General features: G+C 43.1%; 1 protein-coding gene across 4 annotated transcripts in view; it reads right to left on the reverse strand.

Annotated features, from left to right (window-relative positions):
* FAM169A (family with sequence similarity 169 member A) overlaps positions 1 to 21,489 on the reverse strand; it is a 187,923-nt gene that overhangs the window by 75,055 nt on the left and 91,379 nt on the right. For 2 of the 4 annotated variants that reach the window (XM_054031611.1, XM_054031609.1), the window contains exon 2: positions 15,141 to 15,237. The exons of the other annotated variants lie outside the window; for them this stretch is intronic. The gene's annotated coding sequence lies outside the window, so the exon portion shown is untranslated. The remainder of the gene's footprint in view (positions 1 to 15,140; positions 15,238 to 21,489) is intronic. 4 annotated transcript variants of the gene reach the window in all.

Consider the following 21,489-nt stretch of genomic DNA (forward strand, 5'->3'; position numbering starts at 1 on the left):
GCACTTTACTGACTCGCTCAGACCTCAGCCAAACCAATATCCCCATTGTTATTGCTGCTTGCTGTGTGCTCCATAATCTCTGTGAGAGTAAGGGGGAGACGTTTATGATGGGGTGGGAGGCTGAGGCAAATCGCCTGGCTGCTGATTACGCGCAGCCAGACACCAGGGCGATTAGAAGAGCACACCAGGAAGTGCGGTGCATCAAAGAAGCTTTGAAAACCAGTTTCATGTTTGGCCAGGCTACCGTGTGAACGTTCTGTTTGTTTCTCCTTGATGAAAACCCGCCCCCTTTATTGACTCATTCTCTGTAGGCAACCCACCCTCCCCCTTGAATCACAGCTTGCTTTCAATGGAAATAAAGTCACTATCGTTTAAAAATCATGTATTCTTTATTGATTATAAAAAGAGGGAGAGAACTGACAAGGTAGCCCGGGTGGGGTTTGGGAGGAGGATCGGAGGGAAGGAAAAGGCCACTAAAAAAAGGTTAAAATAATGACAGCCTTTTGCTTGGGCTGTCCACTGGGGTGGAATGGGAGGGTGCATGGAGCCTCTCCCCCTGCGTTCTTACACGTCTGGGTGAGGAGGCTATGGAACATGGGGAGGGGGAAGGGGGGTTATACAGAGATTGTAGTGCCAGTGTGTGATCCTGCTGCCATTCCTGAAGCTCCACCAGACGCCGGAGCATGTCTGTTTGCTCACGCAGCAGCTCCAGCGTTGCATCCTGCCTCCTCTGATCTTCCTGCCGCCACCTCTCATCTCAAGCATCTCTCCTCTCCTCACGTTGGTCCCTCATGTCCTCACATTGGTCCCTCCTGTCCTCATCTTTCCTATACTTTGAAACCGTGTCCTTCCACTCATTCAGATGAGCTCTTTCATTGCGGGTGGATTCCATGATTTCCACGAACATCTCATCTCGTGTCCTCTTTTTCCAACGCCTTATCTGAGATAGCCTTCGGGACGGAGGAGGGAGGCTTGAAAAATTTGCAGTTGCTGGAGGGAGGGAAAAAAGGAGAGAATTTTTTAAAAAGATACATTTTACAGAACAATGCTTATACTCTTTCACGGTGAACAACACTATTCACATTACATAGCACATGTGATTTCTGTGCAAGGTCGCATTTTGCCTCTTAATATTGAGTGCCTGTGACTTTGCTGCTAGAGATCACAGACGCAGGTCCGGGCAACAGAATTCGGCTTGCATGCGGCCATGGTAAGCCATTGTCTTTCGGCTTCTGCATCCTCCTTTCCCACATACCAAGCAAAGCCTGTTGAGTGCTGCGGTTTTCCTGTTAACCTTTAGCAGCAGAAAACAAACTAACCCCCCACCCCCATCCAATTCTCTGGGATGATCGCCACCTCTGTCCCCTTAATTAAACTCCCGTATTTCAACCAGGTTACCATGAGCGATATCACTCTCCTGAGGATTACATAGCGAGATAAAGAACGGATGTTGCTTGAATGCCAGCAAACACTGGGACCATACGCTGCCAGGCTTTGTCATGCAATGATACCAGATTACTTGCTACTAGCATGGCGTGGTCAAGTGTCCTACCATGGAGGACGGAATAAGGCTGCACTGCCCAGAAACCTTCTGCAAAGGCTTTTGGAGTACCTCCAGGAGAGCTTCATAGAGATGTCCCTGGAGGATTTCCACTCCATCCCCAGACACATTAACAGACTTTTCCAGTAGCTGTACTGGCCGCAAATGCATCCCAAGTCCTCAGGGCAAATTAATAATTAAAAAATGCTTGCTTTTAAACCATGTCTTATATTTTAAAAGGTAAACTCACTTGAGGTCCCTTCCATGGGGTCATGGTCTTGGGTACTGGCTTGGGAGGGTACTTCAGTCAGGCTGAGAAAAAGATCCTGGCTGTTGGGGAGAACGGAGTGCTGTGTGCTCTCTGCAAGCTTGTCCTTCTCGTCCTCCTCCTCCTCTTCCCCGTCTGCAGAATCCTCAGGTGTGGCTGATGAGATTACCTCCGCCTCGGAATCCACGGTCAGAGGTGGGGTAGTGGTGGCGGCCCCCCCTAGAACTGCATGCAGCTCGGCGTAGAAGCGGCATGTCTGTGGCTCTGACCCGGAGCGACCGTTTGCCTCCTTTGTTTTCTGATAGGCTTGTCTGAGCTCCTTGACTTTCATGCGGCACTGCTCTGAGTCCCTATTGTGGCCTCTCTCCATCATGCCCTTGGAGATTTTTTCAAAAGTTTTGGCATTTTGTCTTGTCAAACGAAGTTCTGCTAGCACTGAATCCTCTCCCCATATAGCGATCAGATCCAGTACCTCCCGTACGGTCCATGCTGGTGCTCTTTTTCGATTATCGGCCTGCATGGTTACCTGTGCTGATGAGCTCTCTGTGGTCACCTGTGCTCTCCTGTGCTGGGCAAACAGGAAATTAAATTCAAATGTTCGCAGGGCTTTTCCTGTCTACCTGGCCTGTGCATCCGAGTTCAGATTGCTGTCCAGAGCGGTCACAATGGTGCACTGTGGGATAGCTCCCGGAGGCCAATACCATCGAATTGCGGCCACAATAACCCTAATTCGAAATGACAATATCAATTTTGATGCTACTCCGCTTGTCGGGGAGGAGTAAAGAAATCGATTTTAAGAGCCCTTTATTTCGAAATAAATGGCTTCGTTGTGTGGACGGGTGCAGGGTTAATTTGATTTAATGCTGCTAAATTCGAATTAAACTCATAGTGTAGACCAGGCCTAGTCAATAGTTATTGTTCCTTCATTTCGTGTCATTTAAATTAATGACTATTCTGTTACATCTATTGTGATGATTCTGTACTCACTGAGGTCAATGGCTTGTCTGAGTTTTTAAATAAAAACACTACTGATATGCAAAAGAGCTTTCAGAGTTATCAACAGATAGAAAATGTATGTACCTTATATTAATTATGCTACTCTTAAGTATACTGTAAGCAGGAGACCTGATTCTGCGACGTAATAGTGGTATTTCTGTATACAAAGTCTGTACACTACCTTTAAAATTTATTCCAGGTGACCCAATTTAAGTTCTTTCACAATAATAGTTGAATATATTTTTGCACATGATTTTTCATTTCAGGCTAGGAGTGACAAAGTACATAAGAGAAGGAGGGAATTTATATGGAACTCCAAAATATGCCCACATTAAAAAAAAAAAAAAAAGTGTTACAAAATAGTCAGTTGCTTCAGTGAAGGACAGTTCTGTAGACAGATGCCGGCAAGCAGGATCCAAACCAAAACCACTCACCCACCCACTATCGTATTTCAGTGTAGAGATAGTTGGAAAAAATTCTGGCAGAACATGTTTTCCATTGGAAAACACAGTTTAAACTGAAATCTAAACAGGGAGGGGTTGATTCATTGTTTGAGTAGAAATCTTTTTTAAAATTAAATTGTTTAGACTGTTTCAATAATATTGAAATGTTTATTTCAGTAAGGTGAATTTGTTTAGACAACATCATTTTGCTTATTATTTTGACAAGTTATATTAGGATATTGATTTATAGATTATATTTAATATTTCAATAGGATCTACAAGATAAAAATGCTTTGCTTTGAAACACTGATTTGACATCAAAACTAAATATTTAAATAATCCAAAACAAAATTTCCTGTGGAACAAAAATTATAATAGTTGGGCTTTTGGTTCCAATTCAGAATGAAAAAGATTCTGAATGTCAATTTCCAGTGAAACAAAAATTCAGTTTTCTGACTACTTGAGACAAGTCAAGTAAGGCTAAATAACACAATAGGACTTTTGCAATTATTTATGCAGAATAACCATAGACCCAACTATATGCACAGATCATCATAGTATCTGAGCACTTTGAAGAGGCCCCAGAGTGATCTGGAAGAATGTCCTCATTTTGCCCCAAGCAATTATGCTGAAACAAAAATGCTGCTGTTCCAGTTTCGGTATAATTAAGACACTGCTCATTAGTCCTATTTGCAATCTCCCACTCTACAACACCCCTCTGTGTACCTAAAATTTTTTTGGAGAATAGCTGCTTCTGGTCTGACACTGCATTTCTATAGAACTGTGTGTGTGCTGATGAAAAATAGGGTCCAGGTTTCCCTATAACCTGTAGCCTCACAGATCAGGCCATCAAACACACAGAGAAGTTTAGGACAGGAAGTGAAGAATACCAGACCCATCTGAAATTGCAGGGAGAATTTAGATAGGCAACATGTACTTATCCGAACTGAAATTAGATCTTGCTACTGGGATTACAGTATCCCAGTTGGAAAGGGACATGATATCTATAAAGGGACTTTTTAAAAAAAGATTGCCAGCAGCGTAATTCTAAAAGCAGAAACAGCCATTTTTATTATTGAGATAACTTCTTCAATAAGTTTGTCAAGTATACAGGTATGAGATGCAATCGCTAAAATTTTAATTTGACCAAACATTTTTGTCAAGAGTTCATCTGAAATTCATGTTACTCTGTCTAAAGACTCAAGACTTCCTCTGTACTTACCAGTTTTATAACCAAAATAAAATTCAAAAACAAAAGCAAGTTATGGAAAGTAACACAAATACTTCCATGACAGGAAATAACAGGAACTGAATGTCTGAAGTCTAACTTGGGATGCTCAATATTTATCAAAACTAATACGCAAATTTAACAAATGTAATACATATAGTTATTCAAGCATGATTACAAAGCATTAACTTTGCTTAATTCTATTCTTCTACCATGAGAAAAAAATTTTTGTCCAAACATGGTTCCGTTTAAGGTAAGGTAAGTTTATCCCAATTAGTATTTATGGACTGACAGTGACAATCAAAAATGAACACTAAAATTAGAAATTAAGGCCCAGATTCTGCAAATAATCTTATATTTAAACAAACAAGTAGTTTTTGTTGATTCCAGTACCGGTCTTGACTGTTCATGTTTGGCTGGGCTTTCAAGAAATAGGTAGGTTCTTCAGTTCACAGTGTAACAATGACTGTAGTCTTTTCTCGTAATGCAGGTAGGCTTCTCTGTTCATGGACTGAAAGGATCTATGTCTATACTGCAGTAAATACCTGTGGTGGCCCATGCCATCAGGCTCGCAGGTGGGACCCTGCACATAAGCCCGAACAGCCACATTGCAATTAAACAGCCCCTTAGCCCGAGCCCCACAAGCCTGAGTCAGCTGGCATGGGCCAGCTGCGGGTTTTTAATTGCAGTGTACATACCCAAAGAGAGACAGTTAAAGATTGTGCCTGTTTTCCAACTGATCTTAGTGCTACCAAAAGAAGGGCTTCCTTGATGGTCAGCCAGTCTGTCCAGTTGTTGTTCAGTTTACAAGAGGGAAGCAAAGTCTTTGAGATCAGTGGGGTTTTCTATCCAGAACTGAAGGGTGCATCCTGCCTGTTACATCAAAGGATGTAGGCCATAATTACAAGATGGGGACCCTATCCCTAGGAAGTAGCGACTTTGAAATTGTTTTGGGAGTTGTGGCATATAATCAGCTGAACATGAGTTCCCAGTGCTATGCTGTGGCCAAAAGGACTAATGTGATTATTGGACGGATAAGCAGGGGAACCACCATCACTCAACTCCTCATCTGTTAAGTGAGAATAAAGAGTACTTCCCTACCTCACCAGGGTGCTATGGAGGATAAAATCCATTCCTGATTGTGAGGCACTTGTTATGCAGTTCAGGAGGCACGGCTTACTCTGTAACCCTGGGTGCCTTACAATGCTTTGCTGCTCCCAACCTGAGACGCTCACAACCAACTCACAAGCATACAGGTCACACTCTGAAATGTCTGTGTGCCAGCCAGGTAGGCCTAGTTCAGCAGCTCTGACCCCAGCAGCCTGCCTACAGCCCAGGGCCGGTTCCAGGCACCAGCAAAGGAAGCAGGTGCTTGGGGCAGCCAATGGAAAGGGGCGGCACGTCCAGGTCTTTGGCGGCAATTCGGCGGCGGGTCCCTCAGTCCCTCTCTTCCTCTTTGAGCTACCACCAAAGTGCCGCCGATCAGCTGGTTTTTTTTATTTTTTTTTTTCTTCATCGCTTGGGGCAGCAAAACAGCTGGAGCCAGCCCTGCTACAGCCCCACATGCCCATTCTGGCTTCCACCAGCCTTGATTACAACCGGTAAGGTGTCCCCAATACACTCTCAAACCTACATTTTTCCAAACCTGTGTGTGCTAGAGTGTACAGCCCTCTCCTAGACAGTTCAGAGAAATAATAAGGTTCATTTGTTGAGCTGAAGACAGAAAAGCACGTCACAGAGTATTAACTTAACTGGGGTAAATACACCCTTCCCTTTAAACACTGCATTGAATTTGTTTATAGTAAAAAAAAAAAAAAAAAGTTAAACAATAGGACATAAAAGTTAAGTGATGCCAAGTAAAAGGAATAAAGTTAGAAAGGATTAAAAGCAAATCAAAGTGAAAACATGCATCTAAAACTTAATCTAGCAAGTTACAGACTTTGTTCAAGAATGTTTCTCTCACCAATATTCCTTCTTCCCAGCCACGGCTGATTTTCCCTCAGTCAGGACCTTCCACAGAAGTACAAGGCACTGGCTTCCCTTGTATTCCTAGGTGAAAGATCTTGGCCTAAGCAAATTTCTCACCTATATTCAGTTTCCAGAGACCTTGATGCCCCTTTGGTTGAAAGACCCACCTTTCTCAGCTTGCAAGAGCTCTGTTCCCTTGTGTCAGTCTAGTGATGGATGCTAAAGATGGCTTCTGTTTTTGCTTACATCTTCCATAATTCAATGACTTTGTTTCAAGAGGCAGGATGACCTCATGATGTTTTTCCCTTTCTGTGGGCTCCCCCTGTTTGTGAATGGGGCTTCCATTGTTTTGATTCTACCATGCTTAATTTACATAGGACATTTGAAATGTTCACAGGAGTCAGAGTGGAGGAGTTTGGAAAGGGAGCTGCTCTATGGCTGCTACTGCAGCCTCGTGGATATGGTAGCCCCATCTCTGTGGTGTTCCCCCTTTGTGTGAGGGCTGGGGTAAAGAAGATACAGATCCACTGGCCCCTTTTCTGGCCTGCTTCCCCTTTGCAAGACTTTCCTGTGTACTAGGATGCAGGGAGCCCAGATCAAAGCTGCATGGTACACAGAGGATATGTACCCTTTGCAAGGAGTTCCCTCAGTTTTTACTGACCGTCACCCGCTATGCAATGGAACTTCACTGACAGCAATAACAGCTTTGTTCAGGGCCTTCCACAATGACAGTAAGGTGAGATGAAGTAGAATTTGCCCCATGTGGCAGCAACAATCAGTTTTTGGTGTATAAATGACATGACTGGCATTAATATTTTACATTCTGAAAACCTAATGAATATATATACAGTATTATTACATAAAATTAATACCTGGTAAAGGAATATTACTGCTGAAAGAATGAACTCCCTGTGTCCCAAAGGGTAACACATAACATAGCACTAACTTCTTGAAAGAAAGCATGTGCTGAATGAATAAATACAATTTCTGTGCACCAAATTGAAATATTTTTAAAATGGAGTACTTTTAAATGGACACCTGCTAATCTTAATGAAGCAACATTTTATACTTTTAGGAGATTTGTATACTTTGCCACTGACTTTAGTGGGAATAGGATTGGGAAAGAAAAGGAGTGATGTGTATGAAGTGTACGGCTATGACTTTAAAGCTGCATTATGGGGGGAAAGTAATTATTTTTCTTTCCTCTAGATGGTGCTGCTTTAAAACGGTTTGCAGTTTTTTAAAGGTCACATGAGAGAGAAACTGGCTTCTCCCTCTCTGATCTGATAAGTTCAAATTTTTTAACTCATCTTAATTAAGATGTTCAAACACATGATAGATTTTTAAATATAAAGCCTGTGAATTGTCTTTGCTTAAAGAGTCCAATCCTGCTGAGCTTATTCTAGGAGATGCTGGGTGGATTCCCCATAGCCTTAGCGTGTAAAACGGGGGTCTCAAACTCAAATGACCACGAGGGCCACATGAGGACTAGTTCATTGGCCTGAGGCCGCATCACTGACACACACCCCCTCGCTGCCACCGGCCCTGCCCCCACTCCACCCCTTCCATGAGACCCTGCCCCTGCCCCGCCTCTTCCCACCCCTTCCCTGCCCCCATTCCAACCCATTCCCCGAAGTCCCCACCCCAACTCCACCCCCTCCCTGCCCCCAGAGGGTACAGGAGGGGTGTGGTGGGGGCTCAGGGCAGGGAATTGGTGTGTGGGGTGCATGAGGGGTGCGGCAGCGGGCTCAGGGCAGAGAGTTGGGGTGCAGCAGGGGTTTGGGGTGCAGGCAGGGGGCTCAGGGCAGGGAGATAGGGGGTGGGGTGAAGGAGGGCTTCGGGCTCTGGCTCCGGGGTGGCAGCGGCGACCCCACGCCACTCCGCTCTGGGAAGCAGCTGGAACCATGTCCCTGCGGCCCCTGGGGGACAGGGGACGCAGGGCTCTGCGCGCTGCTTGCTGCTCCTCCAGATACCTCCCCTGAAGCTCCCATTGGCCGCGGTTCCCCCTTCCCGGCCAATGGGAGCTGCGGGGGGACAGTGCCTGGAAGCCAGGGCAACACACGGAGCCCTCTGCTTCCCCTCGGCCACAGGGACATGATGCCAGCCGCTTCAGGGATGCCAGTGTGGGGCTTGAGGGTGGCAATCCCGCGGGCTGTAGTTTGCCCACCCCTGGCCTGGAGGTCGGGGGTGCGCGGGCTGCTTGGCGGGCCGCAGGAAATAGCCCCGTGGGCCGCGTGTTTGAGACCCCTGGTGTAAAAAGTACATAATACCTGGTTCTGACTCCCTCCACATGCACAGACCTGTGGACCCTCAGAAAAAACTTCTCAGAAATGAGGGACAAAGAAGACCACTGACTGCACTTACTACCACCACTTTCTGTGTAACTGAAGGATGAGATTTAGGGAATCAGTCTCAATTTTTCCACTTGCTGGTTCTGACACTTGCTGTTTGATCCTGGGTAAATCACTAATCTCTTTGACAGGTTTCAGAGTAGCAGCCGTGTTAGTCTGTATCCGCAAAAGGAACAGGAGTACTTGTGGCACTTTAGAGACTAACAAATTTATTAGAGCATAAGTCTCTTTGAGACTCAGTTCTCCCATCTGTAAGATGGGGCAGATATTTACCTTATGGGCATTGTTAGGCAATAATGTAATGCTGGATTACAGGATCCCAAAGAGTGTGCTGTATTCTGAAGCTCACAAAGGGTCTAGAAAGAGAGGCAGACCGCTGCATAGATTTCAGGATGATTGCAAAGATGATTTAGTATCCTTTGGAATCTCTGTGGATGACTGGGAAAAGAGTGCAGAATACCGCTCTGGTTGGCGGAGTCAGCTAGTAGATGGAGCAAGGCGTTGCGAGGCAGACTGGATCAAGTTTTGTGATGACCGGTGTCCGAGGACGAAAGAATCTGCTGCTCGGATTCAGGGCATTGCTAGTGTGTGGGTGTGCCCTACCTGTGGACAGGACTGTCACTCATGCATCAGACTCAGCAGCTATCAAAGAACTCATCGACACATAGATCATGTTCTGTGAAGAGCAACGGTGCCATTGATTGTTAGGCAAATAGGAATGGCAAACATGGGAGTTTGAGAGAGGCTTGCTTTTCAGGTGTGATTTGAAGTGCAAGTTGGTGGCTGTGCTGAAAGAAAAGATTTTTGAACTGTTACTATGGAGCCACCGAGGAAACAAAGAAACCAGAGAGGAGGCTTTACAGTTCATAACTACCTGACGCAAGAGAACAAAGCAGCTTTTTCCACAGCTGGAGGCAGACTAGTATGGGCAGGCTGTGACCACCAGAGAGGACAAAGAGGGATTCCACACTGTTAGAAGTTTCCAGTAGTTACCAGAGCCTGAGCATGGAAACTGAGAAAGATATCTCTTAACATTCAGTTGGTCAAATAGATGGAGAGGTGTACAGGACACAGCTATGGATGACTGCTCAGCCCAACACACAAGACTATTAAGCGTGCCCACAAAGATCTCCAACCTGCCAAGGAAGACAGATGATCCTTCTTGTGGATTTTGTCCTAAGAAGAATGGAAAGAACATTCTGCAAGAGAGACAAGAGGATGGTGTGGTGTTTTCCCACAGCTAAGACACGATATGTGATTGTAAGACTGGATGGGCTTCTGAAGTTGGAGGGCAAGGATCCACTGGTGATAATACATATCAGCACTAACCATAGGCCACAGAGCTAAGGGGTGCCAAATGGACCATAGCCCAACCACTTTTTAGCCTGGCCACATCCTAATGGTGTTTCAACCCCGGGTGCCAGGTTGTGACAGCACTCAGTCAAATTTGGCTCAGCTACTTGGGCTCAGTCATGATGGTGTGGCAGCCAGGCCAAATCTGAGTGAGTGGCATTACTACCTAGTGCATGGTGTTACAGCAGCACTTAGAACTGGCCTGGCAAATTTGAGAGACCAGCATTATGACCTGGTGCACAGGGACTCATCATCACCACCCATATTTGGAGGAGGGTTCATGGGCTGGGAGGGAGGGTGATCAGGCTGCTGGTGTGGGGAGGGGTGTGCCTGAGAAGGGAAGAGGAGGGTAAAGCAGGAGGTGATGCAGATCTATGCCCCTATATACACAGAGCCTAAAGGCGCTCTCTGCAGCCCCTGGCACTAACACTGTTTCACAGGATACCTCACAGATTGGAGACAACTTCAGAGAACCTGGAAGAGTGCTGAGGGAGAAGAATGTCCAAGTGATCTTCTTAGAGATCCTTCCTGTCCCACAAGAAAGAAAGAAAGAAAGAAAGAAAGAAAGAAAGAAAGGATTCTTGAGGTGAATCACTGTCTAGGTAAGTTGTGTAAGGTAGAGGGGTTTGGTTTTGTAGAAGATTGGAGTCAGGATGGCCTCCAGCTCAGTAGAATGGAAGCCAACCTTTTACAGGATTGGCTGGTTAAACTAGTTAGGAGAACACTAAACTATTTTAACGAAAGGGAAGGATGAAAAAAGGGAACAAATGAGCACTCATTTAGCACCAAAATCAAGAGGTTGAGAAAAAAAATTAATCAAAGCACCAACAGATGCAAAGAAAATAAAATTTTTAATTGCCTATACACAAATGCTAGGAGCCTAGGTAACAAACAAGAGGAACTGAAAAATTCCCATTTATGAACATATGTTCAACCTAGTCAGTATTACTGAAACCTGGTAGGAAGACTCCCATGATTGGAAGGTTATAACTGGTGATTTTAGCATATTTAGAAAGGATTGAGTGGGCAAGAAGGAAGGAGGAGTGACATTCTATATAAAAAATGGCATTACCAGTTTCCAAGTAATGACAGCTGAGAAGCAAATGATCGTGAACGCTTACGGATCAGCCTTTTAACAGATAAAGCACATGATGGGGGTATTCGTCGGTGTCTGCCACACTATTCTGTTTGCACATTACAAATAAGTCCAAACCAGTAATATACACTTGGTGCTTTAAAAGAGCCAATTTCACAAAGCTGAAAACAATTATGAGCCAAATCAATTGGGAGAAGGAATTTTAACAGAAAAATGTGAATGATTATTGGGAACTGTTTCAGAATGTAAAAAAGATAAATGAAAGAAATAGTATTTTTCAATTCATCTCACACAAGTACAGTAGTGCAATATCTTTATAATGAAAGTGCAATTTACAAATGTAGAATTATTTTTTTACATAACTGCATTAAAAAAAAACTGCATGCAAAAACAAAACTTCAAAAACAAGTCCACTCAGTTCTACTTCTTGTTCAGCCAATTGCTAAGACAAACAAATTTGTTTACATTTAAGGAAGATAATGCTGCCCGCTTCTTATTTACAATGAAAGTGAGAACATGTGTTCGCATGGCACTGTTGTAATTGGTTTTGCAAGGTATTTATGTGCCAGATATGCTAAATAGATATGCCCCTCATGCTTCGACTTGTACATTGCAAATATTTGTAATAAAAATAATAATATGAAGTGAGCACTCTGCACTTCGTATTCTGCATTGTAATTAAAATCAATATATTTGAAAATGTAGAAAAACATCCAAAATATTTATAAAAATTTTAAATTGGTATTCTATTATTTTTTAATAGTGTGATTAAAACTGTGATTAATCGTGATTAATTTTTTAAATCTCGCGATTAATTGCGATTAATTTTAAATATATGTTTAAGTCCTACTGAAGTAATGCTTAAACACTTTTCTGAATAAGGATGATTTAGGCATGTATTTAAGTGCTTTCCTGAATCAGGCCCTTCGACTTGTTTACACTTGCATGTGATTCACCAAAAAAGTCTTATCTGAAAGAAATTATCTTGTGTGCAGGAATCAATGTAATTTTAGACCAAGAAGTTGCTCTGTGAATTACATTTTTCAGCTGTGAAAAAATTGCATTAATCTGTGTAAATGAGCCATGGGGGACATTACAGAAGATCATAAAATTGCATTTTGATTATATTAACTGCATTTGATTCGGTATTACAAAAACTTGTTTCACTGCTATGTTGATGTCTTACTGAAAAGAAAATATGGAGGCATCTGTTATTAGATTCTGATATTCTTTTAATGCACCATGTGTGACTGTGCAAATAAAATAAATTACTGTTTTATGTGATATGCTCAATGGACCAGATTCATCCCTGGAGTAAATCCACTGACTTAAAAATAAAGACTATATTTGGTCCACAACAGAGCAGTAGACAAATGAGTGGAGCTTTTCTTTTTCTGTACTGTTAGAGGAAAATCCAATAACAAATGAGTTTATTGTTTATTATTAATGTGGCTAGCAGATGGAAATAATTGCATTCATGCCTTGTCATTCTCCCTTTTGGAGCTCAAAAATAAACTATTGTGTACATTAAAGAACCAATCCAAGGAAGGGGAAATATACTAAAAAAATCATCAAAACAGGCATCTGTTAAATATTACATGTGATACACTCATACACAAACACTAGGGCTCCGATGCTGCAAAGAGAAAGACTAGCATTGGCCGCTGCAACCCTGCAAAAGTACTGTATGCTCTTCAGAGCAAAGACTGTCTGCCTATCTGTTTGTGCAACACCTAGCATAATAGATACCCGATTCTGAGTGGAGTTTTGGAAGCTACTACAATAATAATGAATAATTACTTCTCCTGTTGCTTCAGGTCAATGCTAGCACATCTGTTTGCAGGCAATAATTACTAGGGGTGGGATTTTCAGAGGCACCTAAGGGAGGTTGAGGCACAAATTCCATTGAACTTCAATGGAATTTAGATTCTTGAAAATTCCAGCCTAGACTTCTAACACAGTAATATAGTGTGTGATGATACATATTAGATATATACAGAAAATCCATGTGTCTGTGGGATGGAGGTATTTAAATATTTTGCAAACAATCCCCATTCTCTGCATTTAGGTTGTTTCCTCCTACATCCATTGCTTCCATGAAGAAGTCCTCCTGTTATCTAAACCTTCATTTATTTGAGTAAATTAGATGTCCCTGGGATGGGATGTTCACCCCACACCAGCCCTGAAAGGGTTAAGGAAGCTGAGAAAGGGCCACTTAGTGTGATACACATACATACACAAGAAGATTAGGCTGGTGAAGCAAGCCCTGATTAGAAGATGAAGCTCAGCTGAGCAAGTGTGGGCTGAGCTAGTAAAAAGCCAGGAAGCAGCAACAGAAATGGCTGCAGTGCGGGAGCCTGTAGCCACTCTCTGGACATTAGAGAGGGAAGAAAGGAAACCCCAAGATGTTATGGGATACTTATTCACCGGAGGCAGCACCTCTTCCTGGCTGTTCTGGGCATTAGCTGTCTTCCATGTCCAACGACTCACCTTGCAGGCTCTCAACTCACTGTCCTCTCTCTCTGCAGCCCTTTTCTCACTCCAGGAGCTGCAGGTCCTCTTCATCACTTGGCCTTTTGGCTAGGTCGTTATGTGGTTTCCCCTTCTGGGGTACAGAGCCTCACTGGAGCTGCTGTCCAGGTTATGCCACTCCAGCAGTGCTGGTAGGGGAATTCAGGCCTGCCCACTATTCCAGCTTCCAGACCAGGGATCCTACAATATTCAGCCAAGGTCTGCTCAATTCCCAACCTTGCTGCTCTCTCCCTGGGCTGCTTCCTACTCTTCTCCACCCTTCTCGGTACCTCCTTCCCTCAGGGACAGGCTCCTAGGGGTTCTACTTTTTCTTTGGGCTCTCTCCTTCTCTCTGTAATGCATAGAGGGTGTCTGCAGACTTACTCAATGCAGCCCTTATACTAGCCCAGCTCACACTTGCTCAGCTGAGCTTCATCTTCCAATCAGGAGTTGCTTCTCCAGCCTAATCCCCTTGTGGACAGCCTATCACACTAATTGGCCCTTTCTCAGCTTTCTTAACCCTTTCAGGGCTGGTGTGGGGAGAACACCCCATCACAGTCCCCCAATCCTTTTGAATAGAATTATTAGTTCCGGTTTGTATTCTGGCAGCACCTAAAGATCACAGCTGGAGTTGGTGCCTCCTTGTGGTAGGCACTCTACACACAGACTAGAAGACAGTCCTGTTCTGAAATGCTTACCATGTAAAAAGCAAGACAAACAGATACAAACAAAAAAGTAATATGTCAAAAGTTCAGTACAATTTCCCCTACTTTCCACTCACATAATAAGCCAGCACCCCCACTCCCCAACCGTTGAGCTGCCAGTTACATTCTTTCACAACCCTTGCCTACCTCAACCATCCTCCTTTCTTTGCACCCTCCTCCCCCCTGGAAGATACTCCATCTCACTCTGTTTAGAGGAGTTCATCACAAACCCCCACTTCCCCCACCACCTAGGTTTGGCAGGGTTGCCAGCCCTGAACATTCCAAAATCATGAGTCAGGCCCTACAAAATCATGGAAATTTTAAAAAGTAACAGTGGGAGTTCTTATTTGCCTTTTGGATTTTGAGACTTTAAGATAAACTTGAGCCATGTTTTCAAGCTTTTTTTTCACAACCATGAAAGCTAGAAACTTAGTTTAAAAAATGAAAGTTGAGATTCTTGCAAAATGATGTGGCTGGCATCTGTGGCTTTATGAAAAAAAACACTGAATATTGCATATGCGCCCAGCTTCCACATCTCAGCAGAGAGGATGGAAGGGACCTTACTGCCTCCCCTGGGTGCTGCTCCCTGAGTTCTACTTTATCAGCATTTACAGGAAAATGTCAGACAAATTGTGTACTTTTCCTATTCGTGGAAGCACCTGCATACCAAATTTTAACTCACCTAAACTACTATCTTGAGTGAAGAAAGTATAAATATCCCAGAAGCTCTCTGAAGGCTCTGAACTCATAGTGCACATTCAAGGATTTTGTATGCAGACCTGCGTAGGATGAGAAAAATTAAAAAACTTTTTCAAAATGGAATATATTCTACCTTTATCATTACTTTAAGGAGATAAACATTTTGTGGGTTACAAAGACAAGAAGGTTGCCCTGTACCCCTATAATCAAATCTAGATTAAGTGCCTTACTTTATACAGTATTAAAGAAAGAATGCATCATTCTATACAAGAGTCCTGTAATCAGTTGTAATGTATGAGATACACTTCTACAGTTGTTTTGTAGTTATATAGATTTGCTGAAGTTAACGTAGGTGAAAGCAAAACTACCAGTAACTATTAGTATTTGATTGTCAGGATGAAGAGAGCTGCTGAAATGATTTCTACTTCAGAGTCTTTCTAAGACAAAAATTATTTACTTGAATGAGGAGCCACTTTTCTTCATTGTTAACAGATGAAACTCTAATGATTCCAAAACCAGATGAGTGTAGAGAAAATCTAGGTGCAAAGGTAATTTCTGTGATCTACTACTGTCAGTTACAGCACATGAATTAGGAATCTGCATTCAACAATCTCTTTCCTAATAGAATAACCTTGGATGAGATTTGCCTCAAAAATCCCTGCAGACAAAGCAAACCAGGTCTATTGAAGTCTTTGCCATTGAGAGTTTTGCCATTGACTACAATGGGAGCTGGAGCAACCCCTATGTTTTGGAAACATAATTATGGTTTAAGGGATTCCTCATAAAATTGCTTTAATCCAGGGGTTCTCACAACAAAATTTTGGTGGCCTAAGAGTGCAGCCACCATCTCTTGCTGGTGGCCACTATGACAATTTTTCCAAAAAACTTAATTAACTTTAGGAAAAACAAATACATACGCACATATACCTGTCCAAATCATTGTAATTTATTTATGTAGGGTTGATTTTTTGCAGACTCAATAATAATAACAACATACAGTTGTTTCTATTCTTTACTGGACCTAAACAGAATAGAAACACAAATAAGGTGTTTTGTATGTTCTTGACTTTTTTGTTGTTGTTGTTTCTTTTGCTTTTTTGGTTTCTGTTTTTTTTTTTTTTTAATAATAGAAGTGCTAGCTAGTAAGTCTGCTTCTGTGAAAAGTGATATTTGTATGTTTGTTAATATCACTTTAAGCAGCAGCAGACTTGTTAGCTAGCTGGGAGCAGTGAAAAGTGATATTAACAAACATACAAATATCATTTTTCACAACAGACATACTCAGCCCTGGCAAGCCGGGGGACAAATTAAGCCTTGGATGGGGAGCGCGTAGAGAGGCACTGGGGGCCACGGGTGATGTGGTGGATGGGTCAGGGGGCGGGGGAGGCAGCAGGGGCCAGAGTTGATGAGGGGGGTGGTGAGCTTGAAGCCCAGTGGCCGGAGCCTGCCGCCACGTGGCCACCGAAGCTTGCTGCCTGCCACCCCAGGGCTGAAGCCAGAAGCCTGAGCCCCACTGCCCACTGGAAGGTGGGGAACTCACACCGGCTGTCTGCTCCTCTGGTGTTTGTGGCTCCAGAGGGGGGCAGGGTCCAACCCCTGCTTCTAGACCCAGGGGAGGGGCCAATGCTTTGCCTCCCCCTCCCCCCAATCACCGCCCCAGCAGCTGTGGCCGCAAGAAAAGCCTCTGTTGGCCACATGCAGCCACGGTGGCCACATTTGAGAAACACTGCTTTAATCTCATTTCGTCAAGTTATTACGGTCTCCTAGCAGAACGCTGGGCAATGCTGCCATCTGTTCAACCATGTTGTGTACGTGTGCTTTTGAAACAGCAGTTGTCTAAGTAAAATAAGCTCTTTTTTGACATCAGAATATGAATACAGGAATTTCTGTGTGCCATTTCTGCCCTCTCAAAGATTATTTAATTTCCTTTCTGTAACAGCTTAAGGAAGTTCACACACCATCTAAATAGCAGTAATTGCTTTAGAAGATATAAATCTTGCTCTCTCTAGCTGCTGCTTGATTTTCTTGTACTTATTTGCCATGAACTTTTGTTAAAAGCTGCTGTACAATCTCTGGAATTCTCTTGATTAGTTAAAGCAATACAGATACAATTACTAATCATTTTATAAGGCTTTTATCATGTGCCTACTGTATGTTCTGGAGAATATTTTATCTGGGATTAACAGTTTGTCCCATGTAAATTTTAGACAAGTCAGTTTATAATTTCTGTTAAAGGTGAGAGAAACCATAATGGACATACTGAACTTTAAAGATGAACTAGCCACTAGGGGACAGCAAGTAATCTGTTATTGTGATACATAATAATCAGCTATAATGTAACTATAGATGTCAAAAGTAAATCTGTTGTCATATCTGTCTGAAAATAAGATGTCTCCCAGTTTACACTGGGGAATTATCCATCAGATTTAGTTGATCAGTTAGTATAAATAAGAATTATTTATGATACAACAATGAAAAATACAGTAATGATTTTTAAAGGCCCTTATAGAAAACAATGATCCAATATTTAATTCTATTAATAGTGACACAACCCTATATATGTGCAACATCAACTTTTAAATACATATAGGGACAAATTTGTCCCTGGTGTAACTCTGTTGACTTCATGACCAGGATTGAATTTGGTTCATATTGTAGAGAGGTTAAAAGTATCAAGTGAGACTCATACTTGTGAGTACTTTTAAATATAGCTATTTAAATTGTGTCTGGACAAAATGCCATATTTTCAGGAAATCTATTCAATTAACTCCCATGCTACAGCTATGGGGAATACTAGAGGTAACAATTTCCTGGTAGAAACTTGTGACCACTTAACAAGTTCAATTGATTTTTTTTCCCAGCAGAGTGGAAACTAAAAGACCACATTTTTACAATTGCAACTCAAATATATTATACATAAGATTTATCTAGGGATGCTATCAAACTGAGCTTCACTTTTGCCGCTGTTGAGTCTCCACCCACATTTTCTGTACAACTCTCCTCTTCTAGTAAGCAATTGGGTCAGTCCACTTCAAGATTCCTTCCAAAGGTTTTAATTTGAGTTTCTGAAAGCATCCTTTGACCAACATTTGCATTAATTGATGCAATGCTTCATTGCCCTTTAATGATGTTTAAACAATGGGGCCTTTTGCTAATGTGCTTTGCAATTGCATACTGAGATCCGCACCAAATTGAAAGCAAGACTCTCCCACAAACATGGTCTGAAACCATCAGACAATAAATAATCTATTGCTGTTCTTGTTATCAGATATTGGTTTGAAAGTCAGTAGCTTTTATGGTTTCCCATTAGAGTTGATAAACATGTGTCTGGTCCCCAGGAAAGAAGTATAGTGTAAGACAAAGGAATAGTAATGTTATGATCTTGTAGTTTTCCCTTGCATCAAGTCAATATAACTCCTTACTAATTGGCCTGGATAGCAGATCTATCATGAAGGGCATGGTAGCTGAAGGCCATAGAAGACTATTAAAATATTTCAAATAGAAACAATGAACAAACACAAACTAGTATGTATCATCAATCTGAGCATTCAAAATTTGTGAGTCAAGCCCCCACCCCATGAAGATATTGGCTTAAAAGTCATGAGATTTAAAAAAAATAATAAACTTTGGATTTTCTTTATTTGCTTTATTTGGTTTTCAAGCCTTAAGTATTCACGCCTTTTCAAGCCTTAAGTCTGCGGACAATACCAAGCTGGGAGGGGTTGCAAGTGCTTTGGAGGATAGGCAAAATGATCTGGACAAACTGGAGAAATGGTCTGAAGTAAATAGGATGAAATTCAATAAGGACAAATGCAAAGTACTCCACTTAGCGAGGAACAATCAGTTGCACACATACAAAATGGGAAATGACTGCCTAGGAAGGAATACTGCGGAAAGGGATCTGGGGATCACAGTGGACCATATGAGTCAACAGTGTAACACTGTTGCAAAAATATATATATATATATATATATATTATATATATATATATATATATCATTCTGGGATGTATTAGCAGGAGTGTTGTAAGCAAGACACAAGAAGTAATTCTGCTCTTCTCCTTGTTGATTAGGCCTCAACTCGTGTATTGTGTCCAGTTCTGGGTGTCACATTTCAGGAAAGATGTGGACAAATTGCAGAAAGTCCAGAGAAGAGCAACAAAAATGATTAAATGTCTAGAAACCATGACCTGTGAGGGAAGATTGAAAAAATTGGGTTTGTTTAGTCTGGAAAAGAGAAGACTCAGAGGGGCCATGATAACTGTTTTCAAGTATGTAAAAGGTTGTTACAGGGAGGGAGAAAGTCCCATTTCACAGGAACTCAGAACAGCCCTGCTTGGCAAAGCACTGAAGCAGCAGAGTGAGCTCTTTTTATTCTTTCCCACCTGATTTCTGGCAAAGATACTTTTCTGCCTTGGAGATCAGACAACATCCTGTCCTAGGCACCACTCTGCAAATGTAGAAAAAGGCAACCAAGTAATTTGGGACAAAATTCTGTGCATCTTCCCAAATATGTAGACCAGCAGCTTTTCCTCCTGGACAGGAAGATGATAACTTAAAAGATGGGGTGCCAAATCCACTGGAAATCTTTTCCCAGGACCTAAAACTACTGAACTTTGAACATCTCAGAATTAATTTACCTTTGGTTTTGAACAAAACAAATCAAGATCTACCTTTAAGATGTTCTAAAGATGCTTGTCAACCTCATTCCTACATAGTTAATGGAGCCACCACCATATACTGTAAGCCAATTTGGGGCAATAATGAATAATTTCATACCTTCCATGTTAATAGGTGACTTAAGTGTTTAAGCCATTCCCTTTCAAACTGGCTACAATGACTGGGGCATAGGCAGTCAGGCCTACTGCTCAGAAAAGGAGCCAGAGAAGCGGGTCAAAACCAAAGACAGAATCAGGTGTCAAGCCAAAGGGCAGAGCCAGAGTCAAGTACCAGGCCAGGGGTCAGAGCTAGAGATAAAGTAAGGGGTAAAGCGGAGGAGCAGGGGCCTGGAGTAGGACACAATAGCAGGAATGGAGAATTGACAGGAATCTCGGAGGGGAAGACAAGAACCAGGAGCAGGTAGGGGAGCAGGTCTCAGGTAGCCATCTGAGATCATCACAGCCAGCCAATGAGTCCCCTCGTTGCTCAGAAAACTTCCTGCTGTTACTTCCTGGTTTATATAGTACTCCTTAGCCAATTGCGGGCTGGATGTTTCTCCCAATTGGGAGCTTTGGTGGCAGGATCTTCTGCAAGCTAGCCCTTCACTGGACCCTTCCCTAGTTATTGGGGTGAGCTGCTAGGTGGCATTTGTGGCATGAACAAGCCTGAGGGCTTGCGTTCAAGGCCTATGAACCTTCCATCAGTCTAAGGGTATGTCTACACTACGGGATTAATCCGAATTTAGATAATTCGGATTTGAGAAACAGGTTGTATAAAGTCGAAATGAGTGCGGCCACACTAGCACAGTAATTCGGTGGTGTGCGTCCAAGTACCGGGGCTAGCGTCGATTTCTGCACCGTTGCACTGTGGGTAGCAATTCCATAGCTATCCCATAGTTCCCGCAGTCTCCTGCGCCCATTGGGATTGTGGGTTACGATCCCAGTGCCTGATGGGACAAAAAACATCGTCGCAGGTGGTTCTGGGTACAGCCTCACTCCCTCCCTCCCTCCCTCCCTGCATGAAAGCAACGGACGGCAGACAACCATTTTCGCGCCTTTTTTCCTGGGTGGGTGAACACTGCAGACTCCATACCACGGCAAGCATGGAGCCCGCTGAGGTCAAGACAGCACTCATGAATATTGCAAACACCTCGCGCGTTCTTGTGGAGTTTATGCTCAGCCAGGACCAGAAAAACGAGGCGAGGAGGCAGCGGCGGCGGCAGCGCAGCGACAAGCATGATGAGGACATGGACACGGACACGGACACAGAATTCAGTGAAACCACAGGCCCCGGTGCTTTGGAGATCATGTTGTTAATGGGGCAGATTCTATCCATGGAACGCCGATTCTGGGCAAGGGAAACAAGCACAGACTGGTGGGACCGCATAGTGTTGCAGGTCTGGGACGATTCCCAGTGGCTGCGGAACTTTCGCATGCGTAAGGGCACTTTCATGGAACTTTGTGACTTGCTGTCTCCTGCCCTGAAACGCCAGAATACCAAGATGAGAGCAGCCCTCACAGTTGAGAAGCGCGTGGCGATAGCCCTGTGGAAGCTTGCAACGCCAGACAGCTACCGGTCAGTCGGGAATCAATTTGGAGTGGGCAAATCTACGGTGGGGGCTGCTGTGATGCAAGTAGCCAAAGCAATCACTCAGGTGCTGCTACGAAAGTTAGT

Source organism: Malaclemys terrapin, chromosome 6 (assembly GCF_027887155.1).
Source record: "Malaclemys terrapin pileata isolate rMalTer1 chromosome 6, rMalTer1.hap1, whole genome shotgun sequence".
NCBI lineage: Eukaryota > Metazoa > Chordata > Testudines > Emydidae > Malaclemys > Malaclemys terrapin.